The following is a 15,869-nucleotide window of genomic DNA, read 5'->3' as shown; positions in this document are numbered from 1 at the left end:
TACAATGCATTGTGTACACTTTGCTACAATGTAGTGAGTGTACAGCTTGTATAACAGTGTAAATTTGCTGTCCCCTCAAAATAAATAAGTGAGTACACCCCTCTGGAACTCGCTACCTCCACTGGTCTGGCTATACCCTACTCTTGCTACCTTCAGGCGATCCCTGAAAATTCATCTCTTCAGGGAAGTGTTACCCTGAAAACTCATAAGGCAAGAGAAGCCTATCATGTCTCCAACTAAACTCCTACCACTTCCATCAGCTCATTCCCCACAGTTACAACCTTTTGTACCTTTTGTACCACCTGCCTCACCCTATTAGATTATAAGCTCTTCTGAGCAGGGCCCACTTAATCCTCTTGTATTTTATTGTATTGTAACTGTGTTGTCTCCTTTTTATTGTAAAGCGCTGCGTAAACTGTTGGCGCTATATAAATCCTGTATACTAATAATAATAATACCATTATTCCAAAAGAAGATATATAACAAAAAAACATTCTCAAGGAATATGGGTATGTCAAACTATGAAATTTAATTTGCATTTCCTTTACATTGAATCCCCTCCCCAATTCAAAAAGGAAATGTACTACTTTTTGATGAACTTGACATGGCTGTCCACTTACTTTGATTGTGCAACGAGAGTCTCTAAATCATTTCTGACATCTTCCTTTACAATATTATTATGTTTTTTACGCTGATGGTAAAACACATACTCTTTGGGTCTGTAGTTTTGGACATTTATTAAGTGTAACATAAAGTCTTTAGAATAATGAATTAAAATGAGAAGATGATTGTGTAGTGTATTAGAATCTCATACCTCTTTAAGTAATACAGCAACTTATTCAGCAATGTGCCAGATTCAGCATTCTATATTTGAATTCTATAGAGTAAATATAAATATATATATATATATATATATATATATATATATATATATATATATATATATATACACAGTATCTTACAAAAGTGAGTACACCCCTCTCATTCTTGTAAATATTTTATATATCTTCATGTGACAACACTAAAGAAATTACACTTTGCTACTTTGCTACAATGTAATGTAGTGAGTGTACAGCTTGTATAACAGTGTAAATTTGCTGTCCCCTCAAAATAACTCAACACACAGCCATTAATGTTTAAAGCGCTGGTAACAAAAGTGAGTACACCCCAAAGTGGAAATGTCCAAATTGGGCCCAATTACCCATTTTCCCTCCCAGGTGTCATGTGACTCGTTAGTGTTACAAGGTCTCAGGTGTCAATGGGGAGCAGGTGTGTTAAATTTGGTGTTATCACTCTCACTCTCTCATACTGGTTACTGGAAGTTCAACATGGCACCTCATGGCAAATAACTCTTTGAAGATCTGAAAAAAAAGAATTGTTGTTTTACAAAAAGATGGCCTAGGCTATAAGAATATTGCCAAGACCCTGAAACTGAGCTGCATCATGGTGGCCAAGACCATACAGCTGTTTAACAGGACAGGTTCTGCTCAGAACAGGCCTCACCATGGTCGACCAAAGAAGTTGAGTGCACATGCTCAGCGTCATATCCAGAGGTTGTCTTTGGGAAATAGATGTATGACGTATGCCAGCATTTGCTGCAGAGGTTGAAGGGGTGGGGGGTCAGCCTGTTAGTGCTCGGACCATACACCGCATACTGTATCAAATTGGTCTGCATGGCTGTCACCCCAGAGGGAAGCCTCTTCTAAAGATGATGCACAAGAAAATCTGCAAACAGTTTGCTGAAGACAAGCAGACTAAGGACATGGATTACTGGAACCATGTCCTGTGGTCTGATGAGACCAAAATAAACTTATTTGGTTCAGATGGTGTCAAGCGTGTGTGGCAGCAACCAGATGAGGAATACAAAGACAAGTGTGTCTTGCCTACAGTCAAGCATGGTGGTGGGAGTGTCATGGTCTGGGGCTGCATGGGTTCTGCCAGCACTGGGGAGCTACAGTTCATTGAGGGAACCATTAATGCCAACATGTACTGTGACATACTGAAGCAGAGCATGATCCCCTCTCTTCGAAAACTGGGCCACAGTGCAGTATTCCAACTTGATAACGACCCCAAACACACCTCCAAGATGACCACTGCCTTGCTTAAAGAAGCTGAGGGTAAAGGTGATGGACTGGCCAAGCATGTTTTCAGACCTAAACCCTATTGATCATCTGTGGGGCTATCCTTAACCACTTCAATACCAGGCACTTTTGCCCCTTCCTGCCCAGGACAATGAGCCATCAGTGCTGTCGCACTTTGAATGACAATTTCACGATCATACAACACGGTACCCAAACTAAATTTTTATAATTTTCTTCCTACAAATAGAGCTTTCTTTTGTTGGTATTTGATCACCTCTGCGGTTTTTATTTTTTACTAAACAAATTTAAAAAGACCAACATTTTTGAAAAAAAAACGTTTTTCTTCGTTTCTGTTATAAAATTTTCTTTTCTCCTTCACTAACGGGCACTGATGAGTCGGCACTGATGGGCACTGATGATGCGGCACCGATGGGCACTGATGAGTTGGCACTGATAAGGTGGCACTGATGGGCACTGATGAGGCACTGATATGTAGAATTGATGGGCACTGATAGGCGGCACTGATATGAAGCACTGATGGGCACCGATAGGTGGCACTTATATGCAGCACTGATGGGCACTGACAGGTGGCACTGATGGGCGCTGATAGGTGGCACTGTTGGGCACTGACAGGCGGCACTGATGGGCACTGACAGGCAGCATTGATGGGCACTGACTGGCAGTATTAATTGGCACTGATAGGTGGCACTGATTGGCACTGACAGGTGGCATTGATGGACACTAATAGATGGCACTGATGGGCAGCACTGATTGTGCAGGTACTGACAAGTATTAATGCTGGGCACTGATTAGCACTGTGATGGACACTGATTGGCACTGTGGTGGGCTATGATTGGCACTGTGATGGACACTGATTGGCACTGTGGTGGGCACTGGCAGACTTTATTATTGGGGCACTGCTGGGCACTGATTGGCAGCTGATTGGCACATCTGATGGGGCTGTGCTCATAATCAATGTGCTGATTATCAGCACAGACCCCCCCCTGACAGGGAAAGCTGCCAATCGGCTCTCCCTGTCAGCACGAAGCGAGGAATGGCGTTTAGCGGCACTTCCTGGTTCTCGTGATGATCAGCTGTGATTGGTCACAGCTGGTCATGTGGTAAGAAGCCCCTGTCGGAGGCTTCTTATCACAATCGGAGATGCGGTGTGTCAAACTGGCACGCCACACTCGCGCGTCGGCATATTATCCTGCTGGATGTCATATGACACCCAGTCAGGATAACAGAACCACTTCCCAGCTGTCATTCTGTTATAGGCCGGGCGGGAAGTGGTTAAACAGAAGGTGGAGGAGCACAAGGTCTCTAACATCCACCAGCTCAGTAATGTCATCATGGAGGAGTAGAAGAGAACTCCAGTGGCAACCTGTGAAGCTCTGGTGAACTCCATACTCAAGAGGGTTAAGGCAGTGCTGGAAAATAATGGTGGTCACAGAAAATATTGACATTTTGGGCCCAATGACTGATGCCTCAGTCTGCTGCTTCTGCTGGCTCTTCCAGGTGTTCCCCCAGTCAATTTCCTGGTTCCAAGCATCTTACATCAACATCCATGAGGAGGGGCTTGCTCACCATTGACAACTTGGAAGGTTGGCACCTACTGGAGACCTATGGATATGCTTTTAATGTCTATCAAACGACATGTTGATGGTCGTTCATGGTGACTACTGATATTCACTCCAACTGCAGGAACACTTGGCTCATTAGCCACTGGAGGTGTCTGGAGGTTTGAAGGCCCTGGCTGGGTATGAGCCACAAGCTTTGAAAGCTTGTCCAGCTGGTAAGCCTTCAATTCATTTGGTGGTGGATTCACAATTCCCTTTGATTATAGAAGACTTCTCACTAGGTGTCCTCAACAGGAAGCATCTTGGAAGAGACTATTATTTACTTACCATCATTAGTTTATCCTGTTGACTTTTTATTTTGGTCATTGTCACAGTCTTTTGCTTTTGCTTTTATATGCAATTCAGTCATTTTTGTTTTAATATTTGTTCACTTATTAGTTTTGATGCCCTATCAATGTTATTCACATAACACTAATCAGTCACATGACACCGGGGAGGGAAAATGGCTAATTGGGCCCAATTTGGACATTATCACTTAGGGGTGTACATACTTTTGTTGCCAGCGGTTTAGACATTGATGGCTGTGTGTTGAGTTATTTTGAGGGGACAGAAATTTTACACTCTTATACAAGCTGTACACTCACTACTTTTTATTGTAGCAAAGTGTCATTTCTTCAGTGTTGTCACATGAAAAGATATAATAAAATATATACAAAAATTTGAGGGGTGTACTCACTTTTGTAAGATACTGTATATATATATTTATATATATATATATATATATATATATATATATATATATATATATATATATTATATTACACAATTTTGGTATATCTGAACTTAATTGTACAACGATTGCATAGTCAGATTATACCATGTATGGTCACCCTTAAACTCATTGTGATACTGACATCATCCTTTATACCGCTATCCACACAGCTGTTTGTTGCTAGTTCAATTAATAATATTAAAAACAGTTAACATCACAAATAATAGAACAATGTATCATTGCCTTGTGCGTTTCTGCTGTTTTATTTTGATTGTCATATTCTGTTACTATTAGAGAACTCTGCATTTTATTACAGCTGATGGAAGATCAGTATATTCAGTGGATATTTCAGGAAACCAAATCCTTTAATGACTGGACTCTAAGGAAAGGGCATAGCTGTGAAAAGACAGCTTGAAAGAGACCAATACTGATTCATATCTGAACCTCCTGAAAAGTTAGCGGTGCCACCAACATAGCTGCAATTGACAGTAATCTGTTTGCCCAAGGGTGGTCCATCCGGAGAGATTATATTGCACATCCTATCCTATGTTAAAATTCCTTGCTTGCTGATATAATTCAGTCTCATAAAAGTACCAGCTTCTGTTACTCTCTTTGGACAACAAAAGAAGGACTGGACATTCACTGAGCTATTTTGAACAGGCATCAATTCACTCTACAGACAATTAATCTGCACATAGATCTTGGAAACTTTGCCCTGTTTTATCACTGAGAAAATGTCTGCATCTAACAAGCTGTAGATATTTTTACAGACCTTGTTTGCCTTATGAACGGAAGTGAGCAGATACTGTAGTATCTAGAAAGGTGCCTTTCATTGTTTAACTGCATTTCTTCTGAATATTCAAGATCTCATTCTTATTTAAGTGATCAGCTTTAAATTCAGTAATGCATTTATTAACTGCTGTCCTATGGTCTTGACTTACAAGTGCTTTTGCTGTTAAGTAATTGTGAATATAATTCCTCTGGAGTAGCAATGATTAGAGAGATAGTTTCTGGTAGGGAAGGTATATTGGTTTTAGTAAAGGCAAAAAATTATAATTACACTTCCATCAAAAGGAAAATTAAGCCATAAAAATACAGGGAATATAGCCTGAATGCTTTATATTTTTTTATTTGGGCAAATTAGTCAACCCCGCTTCCTTTCTGTTAGTAATTTGGTTAATTTGTCTCAAATGTCAGTTTATGCAATAAACATACCTTCTGAGATCCAATCTGTATTGTAATGTGGCAATTTGCTAACTAAACAAGGGACACAGACACGGACACAGGCAGAAGTGCTAGATGCTGTGCATTCTTCTGGAGGCTCTAAGTCTTGAAGAAGATAGAAGAAAAGTGAGGAATAACCGCCTGATGAAGATGTATGTATTACGAAACTTCTTTTGCAGGCTAGTTTTTTTATAAGCATTTTTTTTAAGCTTCACGTGATACACTACACAAGTACCTAACGGTAACAGTTCAGGGGTTGTAACGCTCATTCAGTAAATTACAGCTCTTGCAAATTACTTCCCATGCTGATTACTAAATGAAAGAGCCACACGTATCTCTCATGACAGCCATGAACTCCTGTGTTGAAGTGGAGAGAGGTATGGCAGCACTATGGAGAAAATCAATCACGCACAACTTTATGTTATTAGAATACTGCAGATTTCAACTCCAGCACTTGTCTAGAGTTGCAACACACCTTGAAACAGAATCATCCAGCTTATCCAAGCAGATGAATTGCCCCTCTCCTATTACTCACCACAGAGGCCCTATTCAAGCCACTTGCCAACGCTACATTCTACAACTGACCTCCAATGTAGGCAACTGGGAGGACAGGTATTCTACCTGATTTGGAAAGCTTTTCCCTCATAGTCACATATGTTCTGTGGCAAAGAAGAACCTTAGCTCACTTACTTACAATAATATAGAAATTTGGAAACTGACTATACAGAGAGCCAAATGCCCAAAAGTCCCAGGATTTTTTAAAACCAGTTTTCAAAATATTACTTTCACATTTTCTCATTCATCCTTCTGGGATAAATTATTAAGTAGGGATGAGCCCGATGTTCGAGTCAAACGTAAGTTCGACTTGAACATCGGGTGTTCGCCCGTTCACCGAATTTGGAACATTATGGGGCATTCGTGGGAAATTTGAGCACCCGCGGAACGCATAATGCACTGCGAGATCGTCAATGCACTGTGAAATCGCAGTGCATTTATGGCTGCTGATTGGTCAAAGCATGCACCTGACCTGCAGGGCCTTTGGCCAATCATGGCTCAGGGGGCTAAGTTCACGCCCCACACTAATGGCTGCTTACATAGTGGCTGTATATAGTGTAATGAATGAGAGCAGTAAAATGACATTTCAGGAAAAAATGTCATGTAAAACTGCTCGCGGCTGTAATGTATTGTCGGATTTCGGCAATATACATAAAAATCATTGAAAAAAAGGCGTGAGTTCCCCCCCCAGTCCATTACCAGGCGCTTCAGGTCTGGTATGGATATTAAGGGGAACCCTGCGCCAAAATGTAAAGAATAAATGGTGTGGGGGTCCCCCAAAATCCATACCAGACCCTCAGGGGGTCATTTTTAATTTTGGGTGGGGTTCCACTTAATATTCTTACCAGACCCAAAAGGCCTGGTAATGGACTGGGAATGCACGTCGTTTTTTTTCAATGATTTTTATCTATATTGCCGGAATCCGACAATACATTACAGCCGCGATCAGTTTTAAATTAAATTTTTTCCTTTACAAATGTAATTTTGCTGTGCTACTGTTATGAACATGGGAAAGATTTGCTACTTTACAGACAGACTAAGGAGACCCCCAGGCACGATATTTAAAGGAATATTTAATTTTTATTGTTTCACTTTAAGCATTATTAAAATCACTGCTCCTGAAAAAAACGGCTGTTTTTAAAACTTTTGTTTGCATTGATACATATCCTCTGGGGCAGGGCCCAGGTCCCCATACACTTTTTAATTGCAATAACTTGCATAAAAGCCTTTAAAATTAGCACTTTAGATTTTTCACGTTCATGTCCCATAGACTTGGTGTTCGCGTGTTCGCACACATATTTACCTGTTCGTATGTTCTGCTCATCCCTATTATTAAGCATGATCACCGGTAGCTAGGCATACTCCTATTACAAATGCATTATCTAATGAGGTATGCTAAATTTAAAATGCAAATATCAGAGCAAATACTGTGTGATTTACAAAAAAATTAAAACAACATTGGCTTGTTGAAAAAATGTTTCCCTTGCGCAACATGCCAATTCAGGTTTTCACACCATATGAAGATTTTCAAGTGGCATGGGGATTTTACCCATAGTTTACAATGTCGAATTATGTGTAGTATTGATTGTATGCTGTGAGGGAGGGTGAGGACATATCAGGTTTTTATTGTTGTCTATATGCTCACCGAGGAAATTCCTGCTTTCCCTATCTGCCCTGGTGACTACACAAAATATGTGGTGAAATCTTCCTAAATGTAACACAGACAGTAATAAAAACCTTACAGGGGTTAACACCTTTTCATATTGTATGCAAAAGAAAAATCTGTAGGTCCATTATGAGAGTGTCGCCATAAAATACACAAAGTGTTAAAAGAGAAGGGCTGCATTGAAAAACAAACAACCAAAAATCAAAAATGTCACACTAAAAAATAAGGTAAATGTGCTGGTATTTGTAATTTACCTTTACTGTTCTTTTTAAATGGACCTGTCAGTGGAAAACAAGGATGCATAGAATTGTATCCATCTAGCCAAAGAATATTAAAAAAAAGTTTAATTTCCATTCATTGAACTAGCTAAATAAAATGGAGTTGGACCAAGTCTGTGACTGCTTCAATGGTAGAAAGTGGATCTTGGGTACCTTTGATGCTGTGAAGAGAGATATTAAGGTTCCTAAGAGCATAGTGGCCTCCATAATCCCCAAATGGAAGACATTTGGGACGACCAGAACCCTTCCTAGAGCTGGCCATCAGACCAAACTGAGCTATCGGGGGAGAAGAGCCTTGGTGAGAGAGGTAAAGAAAAACCTAAAGATCACTGTGGCTGAGCTCCAGAGATGCAGTCGGGAGATGGGAGAAAGTTGTAGAAAGTCAACCATCACTGCAGCCCTCCACCAGTCGGGGCTTTATAGCAGAGTGGCCCGACGGAAGCCTCTCCTCAGTGTAAGACACATGAAAGCCCGCATGGAGTTTGCTAAAAAACACCTGAAGGACTCCAAGATGGTGAGAAATAAGAATCTCTGGTCTGAGACCAATTTAGAACTTTTTGGCCTTAATTCTAAGCGATATGTGTGGAGAAAACCAGGCACTGCTCATCACCAGTCCAATACAGTCCCAACAGTGAAGCATGGTGGTGGCAGCATCATGCTGTGGGGGTGTTTTTCAGCTGCAGGGACAGGACGACTGGTTGCAATCGAGGGAAAGATGAATGCGGCCAAGTACAGGGATATCCTGGACAAAAACCTTCTCTAGAGTGCTCAGGACCTCAGACTGGGCCGAAGGTTTACCTTCCAACAAGACAATGACCCTAAGCACACAGCTAAAATAAGCGGAGTGGCTTCACAACAACTCCGTGACTGTTCTTGAATGGCCCAGCCAGAGCCCTGACTTAAACCCAATTGAGCATCTCTGGAGAGACTTAAAAATGGCTGTCTACCAACATTTACCATCCAACCTGACAGAACTGGAGAGGATCTGCAAGGAGGAATGGCAGAGGATCCCCAAATCCAGGTGTGAAAAAACTTGTTGCATGTATCCCAAAAAGACTGATGGGTGTATTAGATCAAAAGGTTGCTTCTACTAAATACTGAGCAAAGGGTCTGAATACTTAGGACCATGTGATATTTCAGTTTTTCTTTTTTAATAAATCTGCAAAAATGTCAACAATTATGTGTTTTTCTGTCAATATGGGGTGCTGTGTGTACATGAACTTCAATTTTAGCAAATGGCTGCAATATAACAAAGACTGAAAAATGTAAGGGGGTCTGAATACTTTCTGTCCCCACTGTATATATATATATATATATATATATATATATATTTATGAACAAGGTTTATCAGCTGGAACATGTGAGCCCATTTGTATTTTTTACTCTTTCTCATGTACAAATAAAATGGATTAAGGATCATTGGAGTTGCCAGCTCTATCTTCTGAAATTGTGTTTACTCACCGATGTTAGAGGGGACATCTGAGCCAGAGCACCCATTGTGGCCTTCCGTCTTACACCTGCAAAGGGTTACACTGTTTTGAGCACTGCACGATTTGTTTTTCATATATATGTTGTATTTACTGTATATATGTAACCTATTTACAGTAGCTGCTGCATTGAGTTCAGCTTTAAATATTACGTTTCCTCTGGGTTTATAAACACGTAGCGCTGACAACCTTTGTTTCTAGCTCTATGTGTATTATACAGTACATAGGTTGTGTTAGTGCCATCTTGTGGACAATTGAGAAAGTACAATACGTTTACGTTTCATGATCAAGTGGAATGACATGGAAGTGATTTATTGTTTAATTCAGAACTTTAACTCTGACCCACCCACAATGCTCCTGGACAAGGTGAGAACTGAACTGCATTGTGGTAGGATATAAAAGGGTAAGGAGCGGCCATCTTAAGTCTCTTGTTTCTGGGACGAGTGGCCTGTCAGCAGAACCCTGTGGGTGTGTGTGTCCTACAGGGTTGCGGCCTACTTTGCAAAGGAGCGGAGCAGCTGCAAGGATCCTGCCATCACATCACAGCTTGCTGGAGCAGCCGAAGTGATCTTTCCGGAGACCCGTGGGGAGATAACCGAGGACTCCTGGTCGTTTGTGAAGGGAACAGTGTGACGGTGTGGTGGTGTCTCGATACGGACTGAGAACTGCTGAAACGGAGACATCCATTTGCCCGAATCTCATGTGGTGAGAGGGTTAACACCCAGAAGTTTGTTTAACTATTACATACACAGTTAGAACTGTTGCAGAGTGTTGCTAGGACTGATAGTCCCACGGAACAAGTGAAGTTGGAGAACTTTACACCTGAATAGACTTCAGTATTCAAGAACGGATGCTAGATGCTGGTTTCTTCATATAAGAACACTTAGTCAATCTGTTGGGTTACAATTGTTTTAGTGTGATACATTACACTGCGCAACACCCAGGAGGAACCCTTTGTGGATTGCAATTATAACAGCTAGCGAAGACTGAAGACGTCAGGACTACCTTTTCATTGCAGGGCCCTGCATTTAGTTACAAAGGATAGTGAGATATTTAGTGTCTGTTACTGATTGTCACAACTATTCCTTATACTGTCACACTATTTTGGTGTAATAGTATAGTCATTGTAATAATTCTTTATATAAATATATTATTTACTCAAAGAAAGAAGTATTTTCTGGTTATTACTAAAGTTTGTGTGCAGTGTTGTCATTTCTCCTGCAGGTGGAGCTACCAGCACCCAGGTAGAGGTAACTATAACTGTAAGTGTATGTTGTGGGTTAAAGTTGATATTCATATAATTACAACACTGCACTACATTTGTGTCAAGGGGATTGAACAATTTAAGAAGGGTGAAGAGCATAGAGGACAGGCCCGCTTAAACCAGCAGCTCCATCGAGAGTTATTGCTACAAACATTTTACATAGACAACAAAGGATTGTAAATTTGCTGAATGTGGCCATGAACCTGTAAGCACACAATAAATATTAAAGAGCATTGTTCTGCATCTTTGACAACACAGTAAAACCCACTAGGTGAAATGCTGTGATTGTGCTTGCTATTTAAATGGCTGTATTGTATGTATCTGATTACCAAAAATGTGTTTATAGATGGATGCCACTAGAAATTTACTGTAAATGGTTTTTGACTCTGCTTCTTAAATATCCACACTTGCAATGCAGAAGAATGAAAATTGTCATCTCAAGTAGCCTGTGAGCTGATGTTTTGAATGCCTATGCAAATATCATGGAGATATGTAAATTATATCCAGTTTAAATTATTTACATTTCACTCAACTTTGCCATCAAAAATAAGGTTTACATTCTTCCTTCGTACCATTTTTCAGAGGAATGCACGCTCCTTCTAAAGTGTGTGCGTGTGTTTTTTTCTCCTCGAACTTCAAATAAGTTTCCGCAAATTACAGTATATGGCCAGTGCATATCATCCAACAGTTTCCATAAAGCGTTTGATATAAAAATGTCTTCCATTTATGCAGAATAACCAGCAGAGGGCTATGATATGCAGTTTAAATAAAACATATATACTGTACTGCGGGCTTGCATTTTACAATCCTGCTATATGGATTTTAATTTTTAAAATCAAGGCTATAAGGCAACTTGAGCTATGATCTGATATGAAAACAGTTTAGTGGGCCAGTGACAGGTAACTCGACAACTGCTGATTTTCTTATTGCTTAAATCAACCTTATCTGGGGCATGCACTACAGCTTTTCTAAGATACATAAGGATCGCATTCTCACAAAGATCATATGGACATTCAATACCATTCATTATGCGGCAGATAGAACAGGGCGATAACATAACAATCCAGGATGCCTTGATCCACATCAGATGAAAGGGACGTATATTTGTACGGAATCCTGAAGGCTCCATTTGCACTTGCCAAGTGTGTCTGTTTATCTTCTGTCTTCTTTACTTCATTAAACAAGTTGAGTGCGTTGAGCATCTTAAACCTATTTGGTGAAATATTCCTCATGCAAAGAAATGTTTATTTTGGTATGTCTGGTCGGGAAGGCACCGCAAGCAGGGATGACCTTCTGCTTAGAAAGTTAAACACAGTAATGTGCCACCAGCAAATCATCTAACCTCAATACAAAGTCCCAGGTGTAAACAGACTGGCTCAAATATATGGTGTGTAAGAAGAAAGAAGGTTCAGGGCCTTGGTGGACAGAATTCTGGTACACAAAGCTATAACTGACTATTTTAGCTACAGAGAGCTAGGTCACATATGTGCTTTGGGTAAAAACATGAAAAAGGCTGTTGAGTGAAAAAGTGTAAACAGATCGTTCATAAGATAACATCATTTAAGGACCCTTATTTCTTACAAAGAGTAACATCGGTTCTAAACCTCATATGTACCAAAACTGTAGGGCAAAACCAATTCTCCTACCCTGGAGCTAAAGTTTCGAAACTTCAGCTGCAATAAAGCTGCAGTTGATGAATTTAAGAATTTCATCCAAGTAAGTGTGCAGAATTTATACGCTTAAATATTATCTGTATGGAAGGGCTCCACACTAAGGATGAGCCGAACACCCCCCGGTTGGGAACGCACCAAAACATCCGAACAGGCAAAACTTTTGGAAGAACAAACGAACACAGTAAAGTCTATGGGACACAAACATGAAAAATCAAAAGTGCTCATTTTAAAGGCTTATATGCAAGTTATTGTCATAAAAAGTGTTTGGGGACCTGGGTCCTGCCCCAGGGGACATGTATCAATGCAAAAAAAGTTTTAAAAACTGATGTTTTTTCAGGCGCAGTGATTTTAATAATGCTTAAAGTGAAACAATAAAAAATTATTCCTTTAATAATAATAAATTAATAATAAATTATTAATAATAAATAATCCTTTAACCACTTAAGCCCGGACCATTTGGCTGGAAAAAGTCCAGAGCACAGAAGGATTTGCCCCCTTCCTGACCAGGCCGTTTTTTGCGGTATGGCACTGCGTCGCTTTAACTGACAATTGCGCGGTTGTGCAACGAGGCTCCCAAACAAAATTGACATCCATTTTTCCCCACAAATAGAGCTTTCTTTTGGTGGTATTTGATCACCTCTGTGTTTTTTATTTTTTGTGCTATAAACAAAAAAATAGCGACAATTTTGAAAAAAACTCATTATTTTTAACTTTTTGCTATAATAAATATCCCCAAAAAATATATTAAAAAAACATTTTTTTCCCTCAGTTTAGGCTGATACGTATTCTTCTACATATTTTTGGTAATAAGCGTTTATTGATTGGTTTGCGCAACAGCTTCTACAAAATAGGGGATAGTTTTATGGCATTTTTATTAATAATTTATTTTTTACTAGTAATGGCGGCGATCATCGATTTTTATTGTGACTGCGACATTATGGCGATCGGACACTTTTGGTGCTATTTTGGGACCATTCACATTTATACAGCGATCAGTGCGATTAAAAATGCATTGATTACTGTGTAAATGTGACTGGCAGTGAAGGGGTTAACCACTAGGGGGCAGTGAAGGGGTTAAATGTGTTCTAGGGAGTGATTCTAACTGTGGGGGGAGGGGCTACGTGTGACACGACACTGATCACCGCTCCCGATTACAGGGAGCGGTGATCAGTGTCCTGTCACTAGGCAGAACGGGGAAATGCTTGTTTACATCAGCATTTCCCCGTTCTTCCTCTCTGTGAGACGATTGCAGGTATCCCCGCGGAGATGGAGTCCACAGGACCCGCAATCACATTCATGGAGCTCTCGGCGGCTCGCGCGCCCGCAAAACGCTTCTTAAAGGACAATGTACAGGTACATTAATATACCTGTACATGCCGTTCTGCCGGTGTGAGCCTGTCGGCAAGCGGTTAAATATCATGCCTGGGGGGTGTCTATAGTATGCCTGTAAAGTGCCTCCGTTTTCCTAAGTTTAGAACAGGAAAAAAGTAATTTAAAACTGATTGCGGCTGTAATGAATTGTCGGGGTCTTGGCAATATAGATAAAGCTCATTGAAAAAAATGGCATGGGGTTCTCCCCAGACCATTACGAGGACATTTGGGTCTGGTATGAATATTAAGGGGAACCCCGAACCAAAAATGTAAAAAAAAAAAATTGCGTGGGGGTCCCCCCAAAATCCATACCAGGCGCTTCAGGTCTGGTATTGATTTTTAGGGGAACCCTGTGCCAATTTTTTTTTTTAAATGGTGTAGGGGTCCCCCCCCAAGATCCATACCAGACCCTTATCCGAGCACACAACCTGGCAGGCAGCAGGAAAAGAGGGGGGTGAGAGAGTGCCCCCCCTGAACCGTACCAGGCCATATGCCCTCAATGAATTGGTAACGGGGCAAAAAAATTGTCAAGAATGGTAAAAAAGACAAGAGACAGCTTGGGACAAGTCCTTTATTAAAAAATAAAAGAATAAAAATGTCCCACAATGTAGATCCACGCCGCCCGATGGTCCGAAAAAAAAAAGCCACAACAGTTCCGCCTCCATGGGAGGCTCCCGCTGAGTGACGCTTCTTCTTAATGACAGCTGTTATATAGCTGAGGGTGGGTAAACGTGTGACCCCGCCCCTCTCTGAAACCATGGGGAAGCCCAAAAATTACTCAAAGTTCAGAGAAGTATGGGCTCCCTGGATAGAATTTATAGATTCTCCTTTGCTGCTGTCTTTTATAGGGAATAGAAATTGACATTATATTTTTCAAAAACAAATATGGCTGCCCCCTAGGAATAGTTAATATTGGGAGATTTTTTTCTTGTCATATTTGGCTAACCCGCTTTGTAGGACGCTGTTATAAATTTTAACTTCTAAAAATTATTTTTCCCTCCTCCTCCCCTTTTTATTTATTTATTTATTTATTTATTTATTTATTTTTTTGCAAGGATAAAAAAGATGTATTATTAACTTGATTAACAATTGGTATATGCATGCCTTTTAAAGGACACAGTTATTGCTAATGTTAAAGTGTCACATTTACTGCCTGTGGTTTTTTTTTCTTCTTTCTACTGTATAATAAAAAAATTATTAATTCAAAAAATTTTGAAAACCATTTATCATTTTCCTTCCACTTCACAATTATATGTCACTTTGTGTTGGTCTATCACATAAAATCCCAATAAAATACATTTACGTTTTTGGTTGTAACATGACAAAATGTGGAAAATTTCAAGGGGTATGAATACTTTTTCAAGGCACTGTAGGGATTTGTAATGGTGAGGACTTGCTAAATCACTAACTGCAAAATCACCTGTTTGACATAGTCCTCTCGCATACACACAAAGGTAGTGAGAGGAAATATAAAAATGTAGAATTTCCTATTATTTACTGTGCTGGGGACGAATCATATGATAACTAGGCATGTGCATTTCGTTTCGTTCCGAATCGAAATTCGGACAAATTTTTCATTATTCGGAAATTCGGATGCATCCGAATTTCCGAATGACAAAAGTAAAGAATTTAAACGAATCCGAAAAAAAACGAACGAATTCGAATCGAATTCGAAAACATATTCGAATCGAATTCGAAAACATATTCGAATCGAATTCGAAAACATATTCGAATCGAATTCGAAAACATATTCGAATCGAATTCGAATCGAATTCGAAAACATATTCGAATCGAATTCGAAAACATAATCAAATTAAAAAAAAATAGAAAAAGTTTTTCTAAAAAAAACAATAAGGTAGAATATAAAATAATAAAGCAATAGAATATGTATATATATATATATATGTGTTTTTTTATG

Source organism: Aquarana catesbeiana, linkage group LG05 (genome assembly GCF_042186555.1).
Source record: "Aquarana catesbeiana isolate 2022-GZ linkage group LG05, ASM4218655v1, whole genome shotgun sequence".
Taxonomy (NCBI): domain Eukaryota; kingdom Metazoa; phylum Chordata; class Amphibia; order Anura; family Ranidae; genus Aquarana; species Aquarana catesbeiana.
This window is presented reverse-complemented; position numbering follows the sequence as displayed.